General features: G+C 42.0%; 32 non-coding genes and 5 pseudogenes across 32 annotated transcripts; all 37 read right to left on the bottom strand.

The window, feature by feature from the left end:
* Positions 1-119: 119 nt before the first annotated feature.
* On the bottom strand, positions 120-430 carry LOC147786141 (signal recognition particle RNA). The gene has a single exon (XR_015414800.1).
* Positions 431-618: 188 nt separating this feature from the next.
* LOC147786140 (signal recognition particle RNA) lies at positions 619-921 on the bottom strand. The gene has a single exon (XR_015414863.1).
* A 188-nt stretch (positions 922-1,109) lies between these two features.
* LOC147786139 (signal recognition particle RNA) lies at positions 1,110-1,411 on the bottom strand. Its single transcript, XR_015414797.1, has one exon.
* Positions 1,412-2,007: 596 nt separating this feature from the next.
* Positions 2,008-2,310, bottom strand: LOC147786138 (signal recognition particle RNA). Its single transcript, XR_015414784.1, has one exon.
* A 188-nt stretch (positions 2,311-2,498) lies between these two features.
* Positions 2,499-2,802, bottom strand: LOC147786137 (signal recognition particle RNA). The gene has a single exon (XR_015414860.1).
* Positions 2,803-2,989: 187 nt separating this feature from the next.
* On the bottom strand, positions 2,990-3,292 carry LOC147786136 (signal recognition particle RNA). The gene has a single exon (XR_015414850.1).
* Positions 3,293-3,890: 598 nt separating this feature from the next.
* LOC147786135 (signal recognition particle RNA) lies at positions 3,891-4,194 on the bottom strand. Its single transcript, XR_015414771.1, has one exon.
* Positions 4,195-4,380: 186 nt separating this feature from the next.
* On the bottom strand, positions 4,381-4,681 carry LOC147786134 (signal recognition particle RNA). Its single transcript, XR_015414858.1, has one exon.
* A 186-nt stretch (positions 4,682-4,867) lies between these two features.
* Positions 4,868-5,168, bottom strand: LOC147786133 (signal recognition particle RNA). The gene has a single exon (XR_015414772.1).
* A 186-nt stretch (positions 5,169-5,354) lies between these two features.
* LOC147786132 (signal recognition particle RNA) lies at positions 5,355-5,657 on the bottom strand. Its single transcript, XR_015414837.1, has one exon.
* Positions 5,658-5,903: 246 nt separating this feature from the next.
* LOC147786131 (signal recognition particle RNA) lies at positions 5,904-6,206 on the bottom strand. Its single transcript, XR_015414790.1, has one exon.
* A 182-nt stretch (positions 6,207-6,388) lies between these two features.
* Positions 6,389-6,691, bottom strand: LOC147786130 (signal recognition particle RNA). Its single transcript, XR_015414831.1, has one exon.
* Positions 6,692-6,880: 189 nt separating this feature from the next.
* LOC147786129 (signal recognition particle RNA) lies at positions 6,881-7,183 on the bottom strand. Its single transcript, XR_015414796.1, has one exon.
* A 181-nt stretch (positions 7,184-7,364) lies between these two features.
* On the bottom strand, positions 7,365-7,665 carry LOC147786128 (signal recognition particle RNA). Its single transcript, XR_015414776.1, has one exon.
* A 186-nt stretch (positions 7,666-7,851) lies between these two features.
* On the bottom strand, positions 7,852-8,154 carry LOC147786127 (signal recognition particle RNA). The gene has a single exon (XR_015414827.1).
* A 189-nt stretch (positions 8,155-8,343) lies between these two features.
* LOC147786126 (signal recognition particle RNA) lies at positions 8,344-8,646 on the bottom strand. Its single transcript, XR_015414839.1, has one exon.
* Positions 8,647-8,865: 219 nt separating this feature from the next.
* On the bottom strand, positions 8,866-9,163 carry LOC147786125 (signal recognition particle RNA). The gene has a single exon (XR_015414823.1).
* A 181-nt stretch (positions 9,164-9,344) lies between these two features.
* Positions 9,345-9,647, bottom strand: LOC147786124 (signal recognition particle RNA). Its single transcript, XR_015414848.1, has one exon.
* A 247-nt stretch (positions 9,648-9,894) lies between these two features.
* Positions 9,895-10,197, bottom strand: LOC147786123 (signal recognition particle RNA). The gene has a single exon (XR_015414785.1).
* Positions 10,198-10,383: 186 nt separating this feature from the next.
* On the bottom strand, positions 10,384-10,686 carry LOC147786122 (signal recognition particle RNA). The gene has a single exon (XR_015414841.1).
* Positions 10,687-10,868: 182 nt separating this feature from the next.
* Positions 10,869-11,171, bottom strand: LOC147786121 (signal recognition particle RNA). Its single transcript, XR_015414830.1, has one exon.
* Positions 11,172-11,384: 213 nt separating this feature from the next.
* On the bottom strand, positions 11,385-11,674 carry LOC147786120 (signal recognition particle RNA). The gene has a single exon (XR_015414803.1).
* A 181-nt stretch (positions 11,675-11,855) lies between these two features.
* Positions 11,856-12,140, bottom strand: LOC147786119 (signal recognition particle RNA; annotated as a pseudogene).
* Positions 12,141-12,268: 128 nt separating this feature from the next.
* Positions 12,269-12,571, bottom strand: LOC147786118 (signal recognition particle RNA). The gene has a single exon (XR_015414862.1).
* Positions 12,572-12,784: 213 nt separating this feature from the next.
* On the bottom strand, positions 12,785-13,074 carry LOC147786117 (signal recognition particle RNA). Its single transcript, XR_015414802.1, has one exon.
* A 181-nt stretch (positions 13,075-13,255) lies between these two features.
* On the bottom strand, positions 13,256-13,541 carry LOC147786116 (signal recognition particle RNA; annotated as a pseudogene).
* A 128-nt stretch (positions 13,542-13,669) lies between these two features.
* On the bottom strand, positions 13,670-13,972 carry LOC147786115 (signal recognition particle RNA). Its single transcript, XR_015414780.1, has one exon.
* A 182-nt stretch (positions 13,973-14,154) lies between these two features.
* Positions 14,155-14,457, bottom strand: LOC147786114 (signal recognition particle RNA). The gene has a single exon (XR_015414767.1).
* Positions 14,458-14,643: 186 nt separating this feature from the next.
* LOC147786113 (signal recognition particle RNA) lies at positions 14,644-14,946 on the bottom strand. The gene has a single exon (XR_015414845.1).
* A 181-nt stretch (positions 14,947-15,127) lies between these two features.
* Positions 15,128-15,412, bottom strand: LOC147786112 (signal recognition particle RNA; annotated as a pseudogene).
* Positions 15,413-15,540: 128 nt separating this feature from the next.
* Positions 15,541-15,843, bottom strand: LOC147786111 (signal recognition particle RNA). Its single transcript, XR_015414842.1, has one exon.
* Positions 15,844-16,056: 213 nt separating this feature from the next.
* On the bottom strand, positions 16,057-16,346 carry LOC147786110 (signal recognition particle RNA). Its single transcript, XR_015414801.1, has one exon.
* A 240-nt stretch (positions 16,347-16,586) lies between these two features.
* Positions 16,587-16,880, bottom strand: LOC147786109 (signal recognition particle RNA). The gene has a single exon (XR_015414814.1).
* A 128-nt stretch (positions 16,881-17,008) lies between these two features.
* LOC147786108 (signal recognition particle RNA) lies at positions 17,009-17,311 on the bottom strand. Its single transcript, XR_015414868.1, has one exon.
* Positions 17,312-17,492: 181 nt separating this feature from the next.
* LOC147786107 (signal recognition particle RNA) lies at positions 17,493-17,764 on the bottom strand (annotated as a pseudogene).
* Positions 17,765-17,884: 120 nt separating this feature from the next.
* On the bottom strand, positions 17,885-18,189 carry LOC147786106 (signal recognition particle RNA). Its single transcript, XR_015414808.1, has one exon.
* Positions 18,190-18,397: 208 nt separating this feature from the next.
* On the bottom strand, positions 18,398-18,613 carry LOC147786105 (signal recognition particle RNA; annotated as a pseudogene).
* Positions 18,614-21,373: the final 2,760 nt, after the last annotated feature.

The raw sequence follows: 21,373 nt of genomic DNA, 5'->3' as shown, positions 1-21,373 counted from the left end.
TGTTGTGAAGGAGAAATCTATCATATTTACAGGTAAAATAGATAAATAATTTCATTAAGAAAAAGTGGATAGCTCGATGTCCATAGTCCGAGCCAGCAAAAATAAATTAAAAAAAAAAAAAAAGTGGATGTCAAGTTTAGGACTACAAGGAGGTTTATATTGGGCCTAGGAGAATCGACCCGCTATCCTTCCACCGACAAGAGCGGAAGGTTACGCTGCTCTGTGAAACCAGCCTCACGCGGTTTCGCGGTTTCCTTCAAATCTAAGGACCATGGACACGAAGCCTTCGCGCAAAGCCCATAGCCCAACTCCCTACTTGGAATGGACAGGCCAAAGAACAACTCCAACAACCCTAACCAATGGGCTGAGCCAACCTCCAACCACTTTGTTGCCCCCATATGGGTTACAATCTCACATTACCAAGCTTGGCGATGTCCTTAAGACAATGACTACTTTATGAAGACTACATCCAATTTTAATTTTATCAATGTGGGATTGTTGTGAAGGAGAAATCTATCATATTTACAGGTAAAATAGATAAATACATTCATTCAAAACAAGTGGCTAGCTCGATGTCCATAGTCCGAGCACCAAAGAATATATGTAAAAAAAAATAAAAAAAGTGAATGTCAGGTTGAGGATTACCAAGAGGTTTATATTTGGCCTAGGAGAATTGACCCGCTATCCTTCCACCGACAAGAGCGGAAGGTTATGCTGCTCTGTGAAACCAGCCTCACACAGTTTCCTTCAACTCTAAGGACCATGGACACTAGGCCTTCGCCTAAAGCCCATAGCCCAACTCCCTACTTGGAATGGACAGGCCAAAGAACAACTCCAACAACCCTAAGCAATGGGCTGAGCCAACCTCCAACCACTTTGTTGCCCCCATATGGGTTACAAGCTCACATTACCAAGCTTGGCGATGTCCTTAAGACAATGACTACTTTATGAAGACTACATCCAATTTTAATTCTATCAATGTGGGATTGTTGTGAAGGAGAAATCTATCATATTTACAGGTAAAATAGATAAATACATTCATTCAAAACAAGTGGCTAGCTCGATGTCCATAGTCCGAGCACCAAAGAATATATGTAAAAAAAAATAAAAAAAGTGAATGTCAGGTTGAGGATTACCAAGAGGTTTATATTTGGCCTAGGAGAATCGACCCGCTATCCTTCCACCGACAAGTGCGGAAGGTTACGCTGCTCTGTGAAACCAGCCTCACGCAGTTTCCTTCAACTCTAAGGACCATGGACACTAGGCCTTCCCCAAAGCCCATAGCCCAACTCCCTACTTGGAATGGACAGGCCAAAGAACAACTCCAACAACCCTAACCAATGGGCTGAGCCAACCTCCAACGACTTTGTTGCCCCCATATGGGTTACAAGCTCACATTACCAAGCTCGGCGATGTCCTTAAGACAATGACTACTTTATGAAGACTACATCCAATTTTAATTCTATCAATGTGGGATTGTTGTAAAGGAGAAATCTATGATATTTACAGGTAAAATAGATAAATACATTCATTCAGAACAAGTGGCTAGCTCGATGTCCATAGTCCGAGCACCAAAGAATATATGTAAAAAAAAATAAAAAAAAGTGGATGTCAGGTGCTCTGTGAAACCAGCCTCACGCAGTTTCCTTCAACTCTAAGGGCCATGTTTACTAGGCCTTAGCGCAAAGCCCATAGCCCAACTCCCTACTTGGAATGGACAGGCCAAAGAACAACTCCAACAACCCTAACCAATGGGCTGAGCCAACCTCCAACCACTTTGTTGCTCCCATATGGGTTACAAGCTCACATTACCAAACTCGGCGATGTCCTTAAGACAATGACTACTTTATGAAGACTACATCCAATTTTAATTCTATCAATGTGGGATTGTTGTGAAGGAGAAATCTATAATATTTACAGGTAAAATAGATAAATAATTTCATAAAGAACAAGTGGATAGCTCGATGTGCATAGTCCGAGCCAGAAAAACTATATTAAAAAAAAAAAAAAAGTGGATGTCAGGTTGAGGACTACCAAGAGGTTTATATTGGGCCTAGGAGAATCGACCCGCTATCCTTCCACCGACAAGAGCAGAAGGTTACGCTGCTCTGTGAAACCAGCCTCACGCGGTTTCCTTCAACTCTAAGGACCATGGACACTAAGCCTTCGCGCAAAGCCCATAGCCCAACTCCCTACTTGGAATGGACAGGCCAAAGAACAACTCCAACAACCCTAACCAATGGGCTGAGCCAACCTCCAACCACTTTGTTGCCCCCATATGGGTTACAAGCTCACATTACCAAGCTTGGCGATGTCCTTAAGACAATGACTACTTTATGAAGACTACATCCAATTTTAATTCTATCAATGTGGGATTGTTGTGAAGGAGAAATCTATCATATTTACAGGTAAAATAGATAAATACATTCATTCAAAACAAGTGGCTAGCTCGATGTCCATAGTCCGAGCACCAAAGAATATATGTAAAAAAAAATAAAAAAAGTGAATGTCAGGTTGAGGATTACCAAGAGGTTTATATTTGGCCTAGGAGAATCGACCCGCTATCCTTCCACCGACAAGAGCGGAAGGTTACGCTGCTCTGTGAAACCAGCCTCACGCAGTTTCCTTCAACTCTAAGGACCATGGACACTAGGCCTTCGCCCAAAGCCCATAGCCCAACTCCCTACTTGGAATGGACAGGCCAAAGAACAACTCCAACAACCCTTAACCAATGGGCTGAGCCAACCTCCAACAACTTTGTTGCCCCCATATGGGTTACAAGCTCACATTACCAAGCTCGGCGATTTCCTTAAGACAATGACTACTTTATGAAGATTACATCCAATTTTAATTCTATCAATGTGGGATTGTTGTGAACGAGAAATCTATCATATTTACAGGTAAAAAGATAATACATTCATTCATAACAAGTGGCTAGCTCGATGTCCATAGTCCGAGCACCAAAGAATATATGTAAAAAAAAATAAAAAAAAGTGGATGTCAGGTTGAGGATTACCAAGAGGTTGATATTGGGCCTAGGAGAATCGACCCGCTATCCTTCCACCGATAAGAGCGGAAGGTTACGCTGCTCTGTGAAACCAGCCTCACGCGGTTTCCTTCAAATCTAAGGACCATGGACACTAAGCCTTCGAGCAAAGCCCATAGCCCAACTCCCTACTTGGAATGGACAGGCCAAAGAACAACTCCAACAACCCTAACCAATGGGCTGAGCCAACCTCCAACCACTTTGTTGCCCCCATATGGGTTACAAGCTCACATTACCAAGCTCGGCGATGTCCTTAAGACAATGACTACTTTATGAAGACTACATCCAATTTTAATTCTATCAATGTGGGATTGTTGTAAAGGAGAAATCTATCATATTTACAGGTAAAATAGATAAATACATTCATTCAGAACAAGTGGCTAGCTCGATGTCCATAGTCCGAGCACCAAAGAATATATGTAAAAAAAAATAAAAAAAAGTGGATGTCAGGTGCTCTGTGAAACCAGCCTCACGCGGTTTCCTTCAACTCTAAGGGCCATGTTTACTAGGCCTTAGCGCAAAGCCCATAGCCCAACTCCCTACTTGGAATGGACAGGCCAAAGAACAACTCCAACAACCCTTAACCAATGGGCTGAGCCAACCTCCAACAACTTTGTTGCCCCCATATGGGTTACAAGCTCACATTACCAAGCTCGGCGATTTCCTTAAGACAATGACTACTTTATGAAGATTACATCCAATTTTAATTCTATCAATGTGGGATTGTTGTGAACGAGAAATCTATCATATTTACAGGTAAAAAGATAATACATTCATTCATAACAAGTGGCTAGCTCGATGTCCATAGTCCGAGCACCAAAGAATATATGTAAAAAAAAATAAAAAAAGTGAATGTCAGGTTGAGGATTACCAAGAGGTTTATATTTGGCCTAGGAGAATCGACCCGCTATCCTTCCACCGACAAGAGCGGAAGGTTACGCTGCTCTGTGAAACCAGCCTCACGCAGTTTCCTTCAACTCTAAGGACCATGGACACTAGGCCTTCGCGCAAAGCCCATAGCCCAACTCCCTACTTGGAATGGACAGGCCAAAGAACAACTCCAACAACCCTTAACCAATGGGCTGAGCCAACCTCCAACAACTTTGTTGCCCCCATATGGGTTACAAGCTCACATTACGAAGCTCGGCGATTTCCTTAAGACAATGACTACTTTATGAAGATTACATCCAATTTTAATTCTATCAATGTGGGATTGTTGTGAACGAGAAATCTATCATATTTACAGGTAAAAAGATAATACATTCATTCTGAACAAGTGGCTAGCTCGATGTCCATAGTCCGAGCACCAAAGAATATATGTAAAAAAAAATAAAAAAAGTGAATGTCAGGTTGAGGATTACCAAGAGGTTTATATTTGGCCTAGGAGAATCGACCCGCTATCCTTCCACCGACAAGAGCGGAAGGTTACGCTGCTCTGTGAAACCAGCCTCACGCAGTTTCCTTCAACTCTAAGGACCATGGACACTAGGCCTTCGCCCAAAGTCCATAGCCCAACTCCCTACTTGGAATGGACAGGCCAAAGAAAAACTCCAACAACCCTAACCAATGGGCTGAACCAACCTCCAACCACTTTGTTGCCCCCATATGGGTTACAAGCTCATTACCAAGCTCGGCGATGTCCTTAAGACAATGACTACTTTATGAAGACTACATCCAATTTTAATTCTATCAATGTGGGATTGTTGTGAAGTAGAAATCTATCATATTTACAGGTAAAATAGATAAATAATTTCATTCAGAACAAGTGGATAGCTCGATGTCCATAGTCCGAGCCAGCAAAAATAGATTTAAAATATAAAAATAAGTGGATGTCAGGTTGAGGACTACCAAGAGGTTTATATTGGGCCTAGGAGAATCGACCCGCTATCCTTCCACCGACAAGAGCGGAAGGTTACGCTGCTCTGTGAAACAAGCCTCACGCGGTTTCCTTCAACTCTAAGGACCATGGACACTAGGCCTTCGCCCAAAGTCCATAGCCCAACTCCCTACTTGGAATGGACAGGCCAAAGAAAAACTCCAACAACCCTAACCAATGGGCTGAACCAACCTCCAACCACTTTGTTGCCCCCATATGGGTTACAAGCTCATTACCAAGCTCGGCGATGTCCTTAAGACAATGACTACTTTATGAAGACTACATCCAATTTTAATTCTATCAATGTGGGATTGTTGTGAAGGAGAAATCTATCATATTTACAGGTAAAATAGATAAATAATTTCATTCAGAACAAGTGGATAGCTCGATGTCCATAGTCCGAGCCATCAATAATATTTTTAAAAAATAAAAATAAGTGGATGTCAGGTTGAGGACTACCAAGAGGTTTATATTGGGCCTAGGAGAATCGACCCGCTATCCTTCCACCGACAAGAGCGGAAGGTTACGCTGCTCTGTGAAACCAGCCTCACGCAGTTTCCTTCAACTCTAAGGACCATGGACACTAGGCCTTCGCCCAAAGCCCATAGCCCAACTCCCTACTTGGAATGGACAGGCCAAAGAACAACTCCAACAACCCTAAGCAATGGGCTGAGCCAACCTCCAACCACTTTGTTGCCCCCATATGGGTTACAAGCTCACATTACCAAGCTCGGCGATGTCCTTAAGACAATGACTACTTTATGAAGACTACATCCAATTTTAATTCTATCAATGTGGGATTGTTGTGAAGGAGAAATCTATCATATTTACGGGTAAAATAGATAAATAATTTCATTCAGAACAAGTGGATAGCTCGATGTCCATAGTCCGAGCCAGCAAAAATAGATTTTAAAAAAAAAAAAAGTGGATGTCAGGTTGAGGAGTACCAAGAGCAAAAATAGACTTAAAAAAAAAAAAAAAAAAAGTGGATGTCAGGTTGAGGTGTACCAAGAGGTTTATATTGGGCCTAGGAGAATCAACCCGCTATCCTTCCACCAACCAGAGCGGAAGGTTACGCTGCTCTGTGAAACCAGCTTCAAGCGGTTTCCTTCAACTCTAAGGACCATGGACACTAGGTCTTCGCCCAAAGCCCATAGTCCAACTCCCTACTTGGAATGGACAGGCCAAAGAACAACTCCAACAACCCTAACCAATGGGCTGAGCCAACCTCCAACCACTTTGTTGCCCCCATATGGGTTACAAGCTCACATTACCAAGCTCAGCGATGTCCTTAAGACAATGACTACTTTATGAAGACTACATCCAATTTTAATTCTATCAATGTGGGATTGTTGTGAAGGAGAAATCTATCATATTTACAGGTAAAATAGATAAATAATTTCATTCAGAACAAGTGGATAGCTCGATGTCCATAGTCCGAGCCAGCAAAAATATATTAAAAAAAAAAAAGTGGATGTCAGGTTGAGGACTACCAAGAGGTTTATATTGGGCCTAGGAGAATCGACCCGCTATCCTTCCACCAACAAGAGCGGAAGGTTACGCTGCTCTGTGAAACCAGCCTCACGCGGTTTCCTTCAACTCTAAGGACCATGGACACTAGGCCTTCGCCCAAAGTCCATAGCCCAACTCCCTACTTGGAATGGACAGGCCAAAGAACAACTCCAACAACCCTAACCAATTGGCTGAGCCAACCTCCAACCACTTTGTTGCCCCCATATGGGTTACAAGCTCACATTACCAAGCTTGGAGATGTCCTTAAGACAATGACTACTTTATGAAGACTACATCCAATTTTAATTCTATCAATGTGGGATTGTTGTGAAGGAGAAATCTATCATATTTACAAGTAAAATAGATAAATACATTCATTCAGAACAAGTGGCTAGCTCGATGTCCATAGTCCGAGCACCAAAGAATATATGTAAAAAAAAAATAAAAAAAGTGAATGTCAGGTTGAGGATTACCAAGAGGTTTATATTGGGCCTAGGAGAATCGACCTGCTATCCTTCCACCAACCAGAGCGGAAGGTTACGCTGCTCTGTGAAACCAGCCTCAAGCGGTTTCCTTCAACTCTAAGGACCATGGACACTAGGTCTTCGCCCAAAGCCCGTAGTCCAACTCCCTACTTGGAATGGACAGGCCAAAGAACAACTCCAACAACCCTAAGCAATGGGCTGAGCCAACCTCCAACCACTTTGTTGCCCCCATATGGGTTACAAGCTCACATTACCAAGCTCAGCGATGTCCTTAAGACAATGACTACTTTATGAAGACTACATCCAATTTTAATTCTATCAATGTGGGATTGTTGTGAAGGAGAAATCTATCATATTTACAGGTAAAATAGATAAATAATTTCATTCAGAACAAGTGGATAGCTCGATGTCCATAGTCCGAGCCAGCAAAAATATATTAAAAAAAAAAAGTGGATGTCAGGTTGAGGACTACCAAGAGGTTTATATTGGGCCTAGGAGAATCGACCCGCTATCCTTCCACCAACAAGAGCGGAAGGTTACGCTGCTCTGTGAAACCAGCCTCACGCGATTTCCTTCAACTCTAAGGACCATGGACACTAGGTCTTCGCCCAAAGCCCATAGTCCAACTCCCTACTTGGAATGGACAGGATAAAGAACAACTCCAACAACCCTAACCAATGGGCTGAGCCAACCTCCAACCACTTTTTTGCCCCCATATGGGTTACAAGCTCATTACCAAGCTCGGCGATGTCCTTAAGACAATGACTACTTTATGAAGACTACATCCAATTTTAATTCTATCAATGTGGGATTGTTGTGACGGAGAAATCTATCATATTTACAGGTAAAATAGATAAATAATTTCATTCAGAACAAGTGGATAGCTCGATGTCCATAGTCCGAGCCATCAATAATATTTTTAAAAAATAAAAATAAGTGGATGTCAGGTGGAGGACTACCAAGAGGTTTATATTGGGCCTAGGAGAATCGACCCGCTATCCTTCCACCGACAAGAGCGGAAGGTTACGCTGCTCTGTGAAACCAGCCTCACGCGGTTTCCTTCAACTCTAAGGACCATGGACACTAGGCCTTCGCCCAAAGTCCATAGCCCAACTCCCTACTTGGAATGGACAGGCCAAAGAACAACTCCAACAACCCTAACCAATTGGCTGAGCCAACCTCCAACCACTTTGTTGCCCCCATATGGGTTACAAGCTCACATTACCAAGCTTGGCGATGTCCTTAAGACAATGACTACTTTATGAAGACTACATCCAATTTTAATTCTATCAATGTGGGATTGTTGTGAAGGAGAAATCTATCATATTTACAAGTAAAATAGATAAATACATTCATTCAGAACAAGTGGCTAGCTCGATGTCCATAGTCCGAGCACCAAAGAATATATGTAAAAAAAAAATAAAAAAAGTGAATGTCAGGTTGAGGATTACCAAGAGGTTTATATTGGGCCTAGGAGAATCGACCTGCTATCCTTCCACCAACAAGAGCGGAAGGTTACGCTGCTCTGTGAAACCAGCCTCACGCAGTTTCCTTCAACTCTAAGGACCATGGACACTAGGCCTTCGCCCAAAGCCCATAGCCCAACTCCCTACTTGGAATGGACAGGCCAAAGAACAACTCCAACAACCCTAAGCAATGGGCTGAGCCAACCTCCAACCACTTTGTTGCCCCCATATGGGTTACAAGCTCACATTACCAAGCTCGGCGATGTCCTTAAGACAATGACTACTTTATGAAGACTACATCCAATTTTAATTCTATCAATGTGGTATTGTTGTGAAGGAGAAATCTATCATATTTACGGGTAAAATAGATAAATAATTTCATTCAGAACAAGTGGATAGCTCGATGTCCATAACCCGAGCCAGCAAAAATAGATTTAAAAAAAAAAAAAAGTGGATGTCAGGTTGAGGAGTACCAATAGCAAAAATAGACTTAAAAAAAAAAAAAAAAAAAGTGGATGTCAGGTTGAGGTGTACCAAGAGGTTTTTCCACCAACAAGAGCGGAAGGTTACGCTGCTCTGTGAAACCAGCCTCAAGCGGTTTCCTTCAACTCTAAGGACCATGGACACTAGGTCTTCGCCCAAAGCCCATAGTCCAACTCCCTACTTGGAATGGACAGGCCAAAGAACAACTTCAACAACCCTAACCAATGGGCTGAGCCAACCTCCAACCACTTTGTTGCCCCCATATGGGTTACAAGCTCACATTACCAAGCTCAGCGATGTCCTTAAGACAATGACTACTTTATGAAGACTACATCCAATTTTAATTCTATCAATGTGGGATTGTTGTGAAGGAGAAATCTATCATATTTACAGGTAAAATAGATAAATAATTTCATTCAGAACAAGTGGATAGCTCGATGTCCATAGTCCGAGCCAGCAAAATTATATTAAAACAAAAAAGTGGATGTCAGGTTGAGGACTACCAAGAGGTTTCTATTGGGCCTAGGAGAATCGACCCGCTATCCTTCCACCAACAAGAGCGGAAGGTTACGCTGCTCTGTGAAACCAGCCTCACGCGGTTTCCTTCAACTCTAAGGACCATGGACACTAGGCCTTCGCCCAAAGTCCATTGCCCAACTCCCTACTTGGAATGGACAGGCCAAAGAACAACTCCAACAACCCTAAGCAATGGGCTGAGCCAACCTCCAACCACTTTGTTGCCCCCATATGGGTTACAAGCTCACATTACCAAGCTCGGCGATGTCCTTAAGACAATGACTACTTTATGAAGACAACATCCAATTTTAATTCTATCAATGTGGGATTGTTGTGAAGGAGAAATCTATCATATTTACGGGTAAAATAGATAAATAATTTCATTCAGAACAAGTGGATAGCTCGATGTCCATAGTCCGAGCCAGCAAAAATAGATTTAAAAAAAAAAAAAAAGTGGATGTCAGGCTTAGGAGTACCAAGAGCAAAAATAGACTTAAAAAACAAAAAAAAAAAAGTGGATGTCAGGTTTAGGTGTACCAAGAGGTTTATATTGGGCCTAGGAGAATCAACCCGCTATCCTTCCACCAACAAGAGCGGAAGGTTACGCTGCTCTGTGAAACCAGCCTCAAGCGGTTTCCTTCAACTCTAAGGACCATGGACACTAGGTCTTCGCCCAAAGCCCATAGTCCAACTCCCTACTTGGAATGGACAGGCCAAAGAACAACTCCAACATCCCTAACCAATGGGCTAAGCCAACCTCCAACCCCTTTGTTGCCCCCATATGGGTTACAAGCTCACATTACCAAGCTCAGCGACGTCCTTAAGACAAGGACTACTTTATGAAGACTACATCCAATTTTAAATCTATCAATGTGGGATTGTTTTAAAGGAGAAATCTATCATATTTACAGGTAAAAAGATAATACATTCATTCATAACAAGTGGCTAGCTCGATGTACATAGTCCGAGCACCAAAGAATATATGTAAAAAAAATAAAAAAAAGTGGATGTCAGGTTGAGGATTACCAAGAGGTTTATATTGGGCCTAGGAGAATCGACCCGCTATCCTTCCACCGACAAGAGCGGAAGGTTACGCTGCTCTGTGAAACCAGCCTCACGCGGTTTCCTTCAACTCTAAGGACCATGGACACTAAGCCTTCACGCAAAGCCCATAGCCCAACTCCCTACTTGGAATGGACAGGCCAAAGAACAACTCCAACAACCCTAACCAATGGGATGAGCCAACCTCCAACCACTTTGTTGCCCCCATATGGGTTACAAGCTCACATTACCAAGCTCAACGATGTCCTTAAGACAATGACTACTTTATGAAGACTACATCCAATTTTAATTCTATCAATGTGGGATTGTTGTGAAGGAGAAATCTATCATATTTACAGGTAAAATAGATAAATAATTTCATTCAGAACAAGTGGATAGCTCGATGTCCATAGTCCGAGCCAGCAAAAATATATTAAAAAAAAAAAAGTGGATGTCAGGTTGAGGACTACCAAGAGGTTTATATTGGGCCTAGGAGAATCGACCCGCTATCCTTCCACCGACAAGAGCGGAAGGTTACGCTGCTCTGTGAAACCAGCCTCACGCAGTTTCCTTCAACTCTAAGGACAATGGACACTAGGCCTTCGCCCAAAGCCCATAGCCCAACTCCCTACTTGGAATGGACAGGCCAAAGAACAACTCCAACAACCCTAACCAATGGGCTGAGCCAACCTCCAACCACTTTGTTGCCCCCATATGGGTTACAAGCTCACATTACCAAGCTCGGCGATGTCCTTAAGACAATGACTACTTTATGAAGACTACATCCAATTTTAATTCTATCAATGTGGGATTGTTGTGAAGGAAAAATCTATCATATCTACAGGTAAAATAGATAAATAATTTCATAAAGAACAAGTGGATAGCTCGATGTCCATAGTCCGAGCCAGAAAAACTATATTAAAAAAAAAAAAAAAAGTGGATGTCAGGTTGAGCACTACCAAGAGGTTTATACCAAGAGGTTTATATTGGGCCTAGGAGAATCGACCCGCTATCCTTCCACCGACAAGAGCGGAAGGTTACGCTGCTCTGTGAAACCAGCCTCACGCAGTTTCCTTCAACTCTAAGGACCATGGACACTAGGCCTTCGCCCAAAATCCATAGCCCAACTCCCTACTTGGAATGGACAGGCCAAAGAACAACTACAACAACCCTAACCAATGGGCTGAGCCAACCTCCAACCACTTTGTTGCCCTTATATGGGTTACAAGCTCACATTACCAAGCTCGGCGATGTCCTTAAGACAATGACTACTTTATGAAGACTACATCCAATTTTAATTCTATCAATGTGGGATTGTTGTGAAGGAGAAATCTATCATATTTACAGGTAAAATAGATAAATAATTTCATTCAGAACAAGTGGATAGCTCGATGTCCATAGTCCGAGCCAGCAAAAATATATTAAAAAAAAAAAGTGGATGTCGGTTTATATTGGGCCTAGGAGAATCGACCTGCTATCTCTCCACCGACAAGAGCGGAAGGTTACGCTGCTCTATGAAACCAGCCTCACGCTGTTTCGTTCAACTCTAAGGACCATGGACACTAGGCCTTCGCCCAAAGCCCATAGCCCAACTTCCTACTTGGAATGGACAGGCCAAAGGAACAACTCCAACAACCCGAACCAATGGGCTGAGCCAACCTCCAACCACTTTGTTAACCCCATATGGGTTACAAGCTCACATTACCAAGCTCGGCGATTTCCTTAAGACAAGGACTACTTTATGAAAACTACATCTAATTTTAAATCTATCAATGTGGGATTGTTATAAAGGAGAAATCTATCATATTGGTATGAAAATAATACATTCATTAAGAACAAGTGGATAAGTGGATGTCGGGTTGAGGACTACCAAGAGGTTTATATTGGGCCTAGGAGAATCGACCCGCTATCCTTCCACCGACAAGAGCGGAAGGTTACGCTGCTCCGTGAAACCAGCCTCACGCGGTTTCCTTCAACTCTAAGGACCATGGACACTAAGCCTTCGCGCAAAGCCCATAGCCCAACTCCCTACTTGGAATGGACAGGCCAAAGAACAACTCCAACAACCCTAACCAATGGGCTGAGCCAACCTCCAACTACTTTGTTGCCCCCATATGGGTTACAAGCTCACATTACCAAGCTCGGCGATGTCCTTAAGACAATGACTACTTTATGAAGACTACATCCAATTTTAATTCTATCAATGTGGGATTGTTGTGAAGGAAAAATCTATCATATCTACAGGTAAAATAGATAAATAATTTCATAAAGAACAAGTGGATAGCTCGATGTCCATAGTCCGAGCCAGAAAAACTATATTAAAAAAAAAAAAAAAAGTGGATGTCAGGTTGAGGACTACCAAGAGGTTTATACCAAGAGGTTTATATTGGGCCTAGGAGAATCGACCCGCTATCCTTCCACCGACAAGAGCGGAAGGTTACGCTGCTCTGTGAAACCAGCCTCACGCAGTTTCCTTCAACTCTAAGGACCATGGACACTAGGCCTTCGCCCAAAATCCATAGCCCAACTCCCTACTTGGAATGGACAGGCCAAAGAACAACTACAACAACCCTAACCAATGGGCTGAGCCAACCTCCAACCACTTTGTTGCCCTTATATGGGTTACAAGCTCACATTACCAAGCTCGGCGATGTCCTTAAGACAATGACTACTTTATGAAGACTACATCCAATTTTAATTCTATCAATGTGGGATTGTTGTGAAGGAGAAATCTATCATATTTACAGGTAAAATAGATAAATAATTTCATTCAGAACAAGTGGATAGCTCGATGTCCATAGTCCGAGCCAGCAAAAATATATTAAAAAAAAAAAGTGGATGTCGGTTTATATTGGGCCTAGGAGAATCGACCTGCTATCTCTCCACCGACAAGAGCGGAAGGTTACGCTGCTCTATGAAACCAGCCTCACGCTGTTTCGTTCAACTCTAAGGACCATGGACACTAGGCCTTCGCCCAAAGCCCATAGCCCAACTTCCTACTTGGAATGGACAGGCCTGAAGGAACAACTCCAACAACCCGAACCAATGGGCTGAGCCAACCTCCAACCACTTTGTTAACCCCATATGGGTTACAAGCTCACATTACCAAGCTCGGCGATTTCCTTAAGACAAGGACTACTTTATGAAAACTACATCTAATTTTAAATCTATCAATGTGGGATTGTTATAAAGGAGAAATCTATCATATTGGTAAGAAAATAATACATTCATTAAGAACAAGTGGATAAGTGGATGTCGGGTTGAGGACTACCAAGAGGTTTATATTGGGCCTAGGAGAATCGACCCGCTATCCTTCCACCGACAAGAGCGGAAGGTTACGCTGCTCCGTGAAACCAGCCTCACGCGGTTTCCTTCAACTCTAAGGACCATGGACACTAAGCCTTCGCGCAAAGCCCATAGCCCAACTCCCTACTTGGAATGGACAGGCCAAAGAACAACTACAACAACCCTAACCAATGGGCTGAGCCAACCTCCAACCACTTTGTTGCCCTTATATGGGTTACAAGCTCACATTACCAAGCTCGGCGATGTCCTTAAGACAATGACTACTTTATGAAGACTACATCCAATTTTAATTCTATCAATGTGGGATTGTTGTGAAGGAGAAATCTATCATATTTACAGGTAAAATAGATAAATAATTTCATTCAGAACAAGTGGATAGCTCGATGTCCATAGTCCGAGCCAGCAAAAATATATTAAAAAAAAAAAAGTGGATGTCAGGTTGAGGACTACCAAGAGGTTTATATTGGGCCTAGGAGAATCGACCCGCTATCCTTCCACCGACAAGAGCGGAAGGTTACGCTGCTCTGTGAAACCAGCCTCACGCAGTTTCCTTCAACTCTAAGGACAATGGACACTAGGCCTTCGCCCAAAGCCCATAGCCCAACTCCCTACTTGGAATGGACAGGCCAAAGAACAACTCCAACAACCCTAACCAATGGGCTGAGCCAACCTCCAACCACTTTGTTGCCCCCATATGGGTTACAAGCTCACATTACCAAGCTCGGCGATGTCCTTAAGACAATGACTACTTTATGAAGACTACATCCAATTTTAATTCTATCAATGTGGGATTGTTGTGAAGGAAAAATCTATCATATCTACAGGTAAAATAGATAAATAATTTCATAAAGAACAAGTGGATAGCTCGATGTCCATAGTCCGAGCCAGAAAAACTATATTAAAAAAAAAAAAAAAAGTGGATGTCAGGTTGAGCACTACCAAGAGGTTTATATTGGGCCTAGGAGAATCGACCCGCTATCCTTCCACCGACAAGAGCGGAAGGTTACGCTGCTCTGTGAAACCAGCCTCACGCAGTTTCCTTCAACTCTAAGGACCATGGACACTAGGCCTTCGCCCAAAATCCATAGCCCAACTCCCTACTTGGAATGGACAGGCCAAAGAACAACTACAACAACCCTAACCAATGGGCTGAGCCAACCTCCAACCACTTTGTTGCCCTTATATGGGTTACAAGCTCACATTACCAAGCTCGGCGATGTCCTTAAGACAATGACTACTTTATGAAGACTACATCCAATTTTAATTCTATCAATGTGGGATTGTTGTGAAGGAGAAATCTATCATATTTACAGGTAAAATAGATAAATAATTTCATTCAGAACAAGTGGATAGCTCGATGTCCATAGTCCGAGCCAGCAAAAATATATTAAAAAAAAAAAGTGGATGTCGGTTTATATTGGGCCTAGGAGAATCGACCTGCTATCTCTCCACCGACAAGAGCGGAAGGTTACGCTGCTCTATGAAACCAGCCTCACGCTGTTTCGTTCAACTCTAAGGACCATGGACACTAGGCCTTCGCCCAAAGCCCATAGCCCAACTTCCTACTTGGAATGGACAGGCCAAAGGAACAACTCCAACAACCCGAACCAATGGGCTGAGCCAACCTCCAACCACTTTGTTAACCCCATATGGGTTACAAGCTCACATTACCAAGCTCGGCGATTTCCTTAAGACAAGGACTACTTTATGAAAACTACATCTAATTTTAAATCTATCAATGTGGGATTGTTATAAAGGAGAAATCTATCATATTGGTATGAAAATAATACATTCATTAAGAACAAGTGGATAAGTGGATGTCGGGTTGAGGACTACCAAGAGGTTTATATTGGGCCTAGGAGAATCGACCCGCTATCCTTCCACCGACAAGAGCGGAAGGTTACGCTGCTCCGTGAAACCAGCCTCACGCGGTTTCCTTCAACTCTAAGGACCATGGACACTAAGCCTTCGCGCAAAGCCCATAGCCCAACTCCCTACTTGGAATGGACAGGCCAAAGAACAACTCCAACAACCCTAACCAATGGGCTGAGCCAACCTCCAACCACTTTGTTGCCCCCATATGGGTTACAAGCTCACATTACCAAGCTCGGCGATGTCCTTAAGACAATGACTACTTTATGAAGACTACATCCAATTTTAATTCTATCAATGTGGGATTGTTGTGAAGGAAAAATCTATCATATCTACAGGTAAAATAGATAAATAATTTCATAAAGAACAAGTGGATAGCTCGATGTCCATAGTCCGAGCCAGAAAAACTATATTAAAAAAAAAAAAAAAAGTGGATGTCAGGTTGAGGACTACCAAGAGGTTTATACCAAGAGGTTTATATTGGGCCTAGGAGAATCGACCCGCTATCCTTCCACCGACAAGAGCGGAAGGTTACGCTGCTCTGTGAAACCAGCCTCACGCAGTTTCCTTCAACTCTAAGGACCATGGACACTAGGCCTTCGCCCAAAATCCATAGCCCAACTCCCTACTTGGAATGGACAGGCCAAAGAACAACTACAACAACCCTAACCAATGGGCTGAGCCAACCTCCAACCACTTTGTTGCCCTTATATGGGTTACAAGCTCACATTACCAAGCTCGGCGATGTCCTTAAGACAATGACTACTTTATGAAGACTACATCCAATTTTAATTCTATCAATGTGGGATTGTTGTGAAGGAGAAATCTATCATATTTACAGGTAAAATAGATAAATAATTTCATTCAGAACAAGTGGATAGCTCGATGTCCATAGTCCGAGCCAGCAAAAATATATTAAAAAAAAAAAGTGGATGTCGGTTTATATTGGGCCTAGGAGAATCGACCTGCTATCTCTCCACCGACAAGAGCGGAAGGTTACGCTCGGTTTATATTGGGCCTAGGAGAATCGACCTGCTATCTCTCCACCGACAAGAGCGGAAGGTTACGCTGCTCTATGAAACCAGCCTCACGCTGTTTCGTTCAACTCTAAGGACCATGGACACTAGGCCTTCGCCCAAAGCCCATAGCCCAACTTCCTACTTGGAATGGACAGGCCTGAAGGAACAACTCCAACAACCCGAACCAATGGGCTGAGCCAACCTCCAACCACTTTGTTAACCCCATATGGGTTACAAGCTCACATTACCAAGCTCGGCGATTTCCTTAAGACAAGGACTACTTTATGAAAACTACATCTAATTTTAAATCTATCAATGTGGGATTGTTATAAAGGAGAAATCTATCATATTGGTAAGAAAATAATACATTCATTAAGAACAAGTGGATAAGTGGATGTCGGGTTGAGGACTACCAAGAGGTTTATTTTGGGCCTAGGAGAATCGACCCGCTATCCTTCCACCGACAAGAGCGGAAGGTTACGCTGCTCCGTGAAACCAGCCTCACGCGGTTTCCTTCAACTCTAAGGACCATGGACACTAAGCCTTCGCGCAAAGCCCATAGCCCAACTCCCTACTTGGAATGGACAGGCCAAAGAACAACTCCAACAACCCTAACCAATGGGCTGAGCCAACCTCCAACCACTTTGTTGCTCCCATATGGGTTACAAGCTCACATTACCAAGCTCGGCGATGTCCTTAAGACAATGACTACTTTATGAAGACTACATCCAATTTTAATTCTATCAATGTGGGATTGTTGTGAAGGAGAAATCTATCATATTTACAGGTAAAATAGATAAATAATTTCATTCAGAACAAGTGGATAGCTCGATGTCCATAGTCCGAGCCAGCAAAAATATATTAAAAAAAAAAAGTGGATGTCGGTTTATATTGGGCCTAGGAGAATCGACCTGCTATCTCTCCACCGACAAGAGCGGAAGGTTACGCTGCTCTGTGAAACCAGCCTCACGCTGTTTCGTTCAACTCTAAGGACCATGGACCCTAGGCCTTCGCCCAAAGCCCAACTTCCTACTTGGAATGGACAGGCCAAAGGAACAACTCCAACAACCCTAACCAATGGGCTGAGCCAACCTCCAACCACTTTGTTGCCCCCATATGGGTTACAAGCTCAGATTATCGGCGATTTCCTTAAGACAAGGACTACTTTATGAAAACTACATCTAATTTTAAATCTATCAATGTGGGATTGTTATAAAGGAGAAATCTATCATATTGGTAAGAAAATAATACATTCATTAAGAACAAGTGGATGTCAGGTTGAGGACTACCAAGAGGTTTATATTGGGCCTAGGAGAATCGACCCACTGTCCTTCCACCGACAAGAGCAGAAGGTTACGCTGCTCTGTGAAACCAGCCTTAAGTGGTTTCCTTCAACTTTATGGGCCATGTTCACTAGGCTTTTGCCCAAAGCCCATAGCCCAACTCCCTACTTGGAATGGACAGGCCAAAGGAACAACTCCAACAACCCTAACCAATGGGCTAAGCCAACCCTCCAACCACTTTGTTTCTCCCATATGAGTTACAAGCTCAGATTACCAAGGTCGGCGATTTCCTTAAGACAAGGACTACTTTATGAAGACTACATCTAATTTTAAATCTATCAATGTGGGATTGTTATAAAGGGAAATCTATCATATTTACCGGTAAGAAAATAATACATTCATTCAGAACAAGTGGCTAGCTGGATGTCCATAGTCCGAGCACCAAAAAATATATGTAAAAAAAAAAAAAAAAGTAGATGTCAGGATGAGGACTACCAAGAGGTTTATCTTGGGCCTAGGAGAATCGACCCGCTATCCTTCCACCGACAAGAGCGGAAGGTTACGCTGCTCTCTGAAACAAGCCTCACGCGGTTTCCTTCAACTTTAAGGGCCATGGACACTAGGCCTTCGCCCAAAGCTCATAGCCCAACTCCCTACTTGGAATGGACAGGCCAAAGAACAACTCCAACAACCCTAACCAATGGGCTAAGGAAATGCTTAATGACTTGAGCCCTTACGATTTAGATGAGCTCTATCATCCTAACTTAATTAATAACATTTAAGACATATTTTTACATAGATGTATTTACATGAAATAAGAAAGAGTATATTAATAATAAGAAAAACCAAAATAGACAAGGTGCCAAAAGAAGGAAAATTGAATGGAATATGTCAGGGAACATATTCCATTCACGGATTTGAAATTTTTATTTATTTATTTTTTTTATTATTATTCAGTCATTGAGATGATGATATCTACAAAGGTGGTTGTGAATCCAAAAATGGATCATTGAGATCATAGATCGTGTCTTCATTTTTTTCCTCTATAATAGAAGGAGAAGACGTTGAACCGACTGATGTGGCTTCTTGAAGAAGCTTTTGAGAATCAGCTTCCGAAGTTGTCTGGGCTAATGCGGCGAGTAGCCTCGACTTTGAATTAAGGAATTCGGAGGTCTTCTTCTTGGATAAATCCTGAAGGTGGCCATTCTCAGATAGCCAGACCTTTACCGCTTTGATGTCTGCGTGGGTATAAGTATATTTATCCCACCATTTGATTTTGATAATTTTGAAGACCTGTTTTATTTGGTCTTCGGTCTCTTTAATTTGAAAATTCCAAGTTAAAATCCAAGGAATTTGAAAATATACGCAAAAGCGCATGGTCAATGGAAATGAGATTTTGAATATGTTTTGAACAAAATAGTGGAACGATTCTTGTATTGGAACTGGAAATATATCTTTGGCTGATCCAAATATTTTCCACCATTTGATGAACCAAAATGGGTAATGAATTTTATGAGCATTCTGGCAGAATTGAATGAACCATGAATGCTCGTAATTTTGATACCAAATGACATTGAACCATGCCATTTGATAGTCTCTGTATGAGTAAGAATGAGGAACAAAAGGTTTTGAGAATGTCTTTTCCGTGTATGGGTCTTGATTCCAATACGTCAGATTCATGACTTTAAAAATTTTTAATTTTGAATACGCGATTTTCGAAGGATCATCGCGACTCGGAATATGAGTAATTTTGACGGACTTTGTGTCGACTAGAATGAATTCATAAAACCTTCTGGTTTTATGAAGATCTTCTGGGATATAAAAGAATCCCGATGGATAGGCTTTTTTAACGACTTCGTCGATTTTCGGGTCGTCGTATTCTGGTTCTACCAGAGCTTCTGGTATAGACACAGATTTTTGAACATAGGTTTTGATTTCAGGAACTGGAGAACAACGAACGGGAACAACCGCGTCCGAGTAGGTCGAGGGGACAGAAGGTCCCTTTGAAGTGGAAGAGACAGTGGGTCTCGATGGAGTAACGACAGATGGCCGTGTTGAAGAGGCTGAAGGCCTCGTCGGAGTGATAACCTCCGCCTGTTTCTGAGAAAGCTTTGCTTTAGATCTAGTCACCAATGTGAAGCCAGAATCCATTGCATAGCTGTCGGATGTCATTGGAGTAGGTGTGCTTGAAGAAGCATTGGGCTTCTTCCCTTTTTCTATCACTTTCTTACCGGTCATTGCTGGGAGATGGAGATGGGTTAGGGAGAATTTTTCTTTGAGAGTAAGAACTCTCTTGAGAGGTAATCTGCCAAGGGGTTTTCGATCCCTTTTATAGGCAAAATCTGAAAGTCGAAGCAAGATAAAATGGCTTGCCATCTAGCAAAAATTTGTTTAGACACAAGATTCTTGACATCTTTTTCTAAAACAAATTTAGATGCCCTTGAGTCGGTTTTGATAACAAAACTTTTGTTAATCAAATCACTTTGAAATTTTTGTACACAAAGTACTATTGAAAGTATTTCTTTCTTTACTGTTGAATAATTTTTTTTTTAGTAGAATTCCATATTCCCGAATGGAAACGGACAATGGATTCTTTCTTGTCAAGGGACTTGATTTTTTGGACTGTTTGGTATGTTCTTCAGTCCAGTCCAGGGCTTTGGATTCTTTTTTGGTCTCTCAAAAAGGGGCTTGCAGATGGGTATGATATTTTGAAGGAAATCAGACACATAATCGAGACATTCCAAAAATCTTTGTAGTTGGGTCTTATCTGTAATTTGGTTGGAAAGTTTGCAAACTCAATGGACCTTTGAATGGGTTTGATTAGACCCAAATGAATTTCAAATCCGAGAAAACGAATTTTTGTTTGAAAAAGTTTAATTTTGGGTTTAGACACAACTAAACTGTTTCTTTTGACTGTCGTCACAAATGTTTGAAGATGCTTAAAGTGTTGATCGATGCTTTGAGAAAAAATCAGAACATCGTCAATATAAACAATTGAAAAGTCTTGAAAAGGATTGAAAATATCATTCATAATCTTTTGAAATTCGGATGGAGCGTTTTTTAGCCCAAATGGCATAACGTTCCATTCGTATTGTCCAAAAGGGACATTAAAAGCCGTTTTGTACTTGTCTTTTTCTGAAATCTGGATTTGCCAAAATCCTGATTTCATGTCAAATTTTGAAAATATTTTTGCATTATAAATTCTTTGCATTAAATCTGATTTATTTGGAATTGGATATCTAATCCATTCCAAAACCTTATTTAAGGGTTTGTAGTTAATTACTAGTCGCGGAACTCCACGTTCCTTTTCTGCCTGGTTGTTGACGTAAAAAGACGCACATGACCAGGGGCTCTTTGATGGTCTAACAAGACCTTTCTGCAAAAGATCAATAATTTCTGCTTTGCAGAATGTTAGTAATTCTTTATTCATTTGAATAGGTCGGGCTTTTGTAGGAATATTTTTCTCCT

This window comes from Cucurbita pepo, unplaced genomic scaffold (genome assembly GCF_057944985.1).
Source record: "Cucurbita pepo subsp. pepo isolate OVF unplaced genomic scaffold, ASM5794498v1 scafford_5, whole genome shotgun sequence".
Taxonomy (NCBI): domain Eukaryota; kingdom Viridiplantae; phylum Streptophyta; class Magnoliopsida; order Cucurbitales; family Cucurbitaceae; genus Cucurbita; species Cucurbita pepo.
This window is presented reverse-complemented; position numbering and strand designations above follow the sequence as displayed.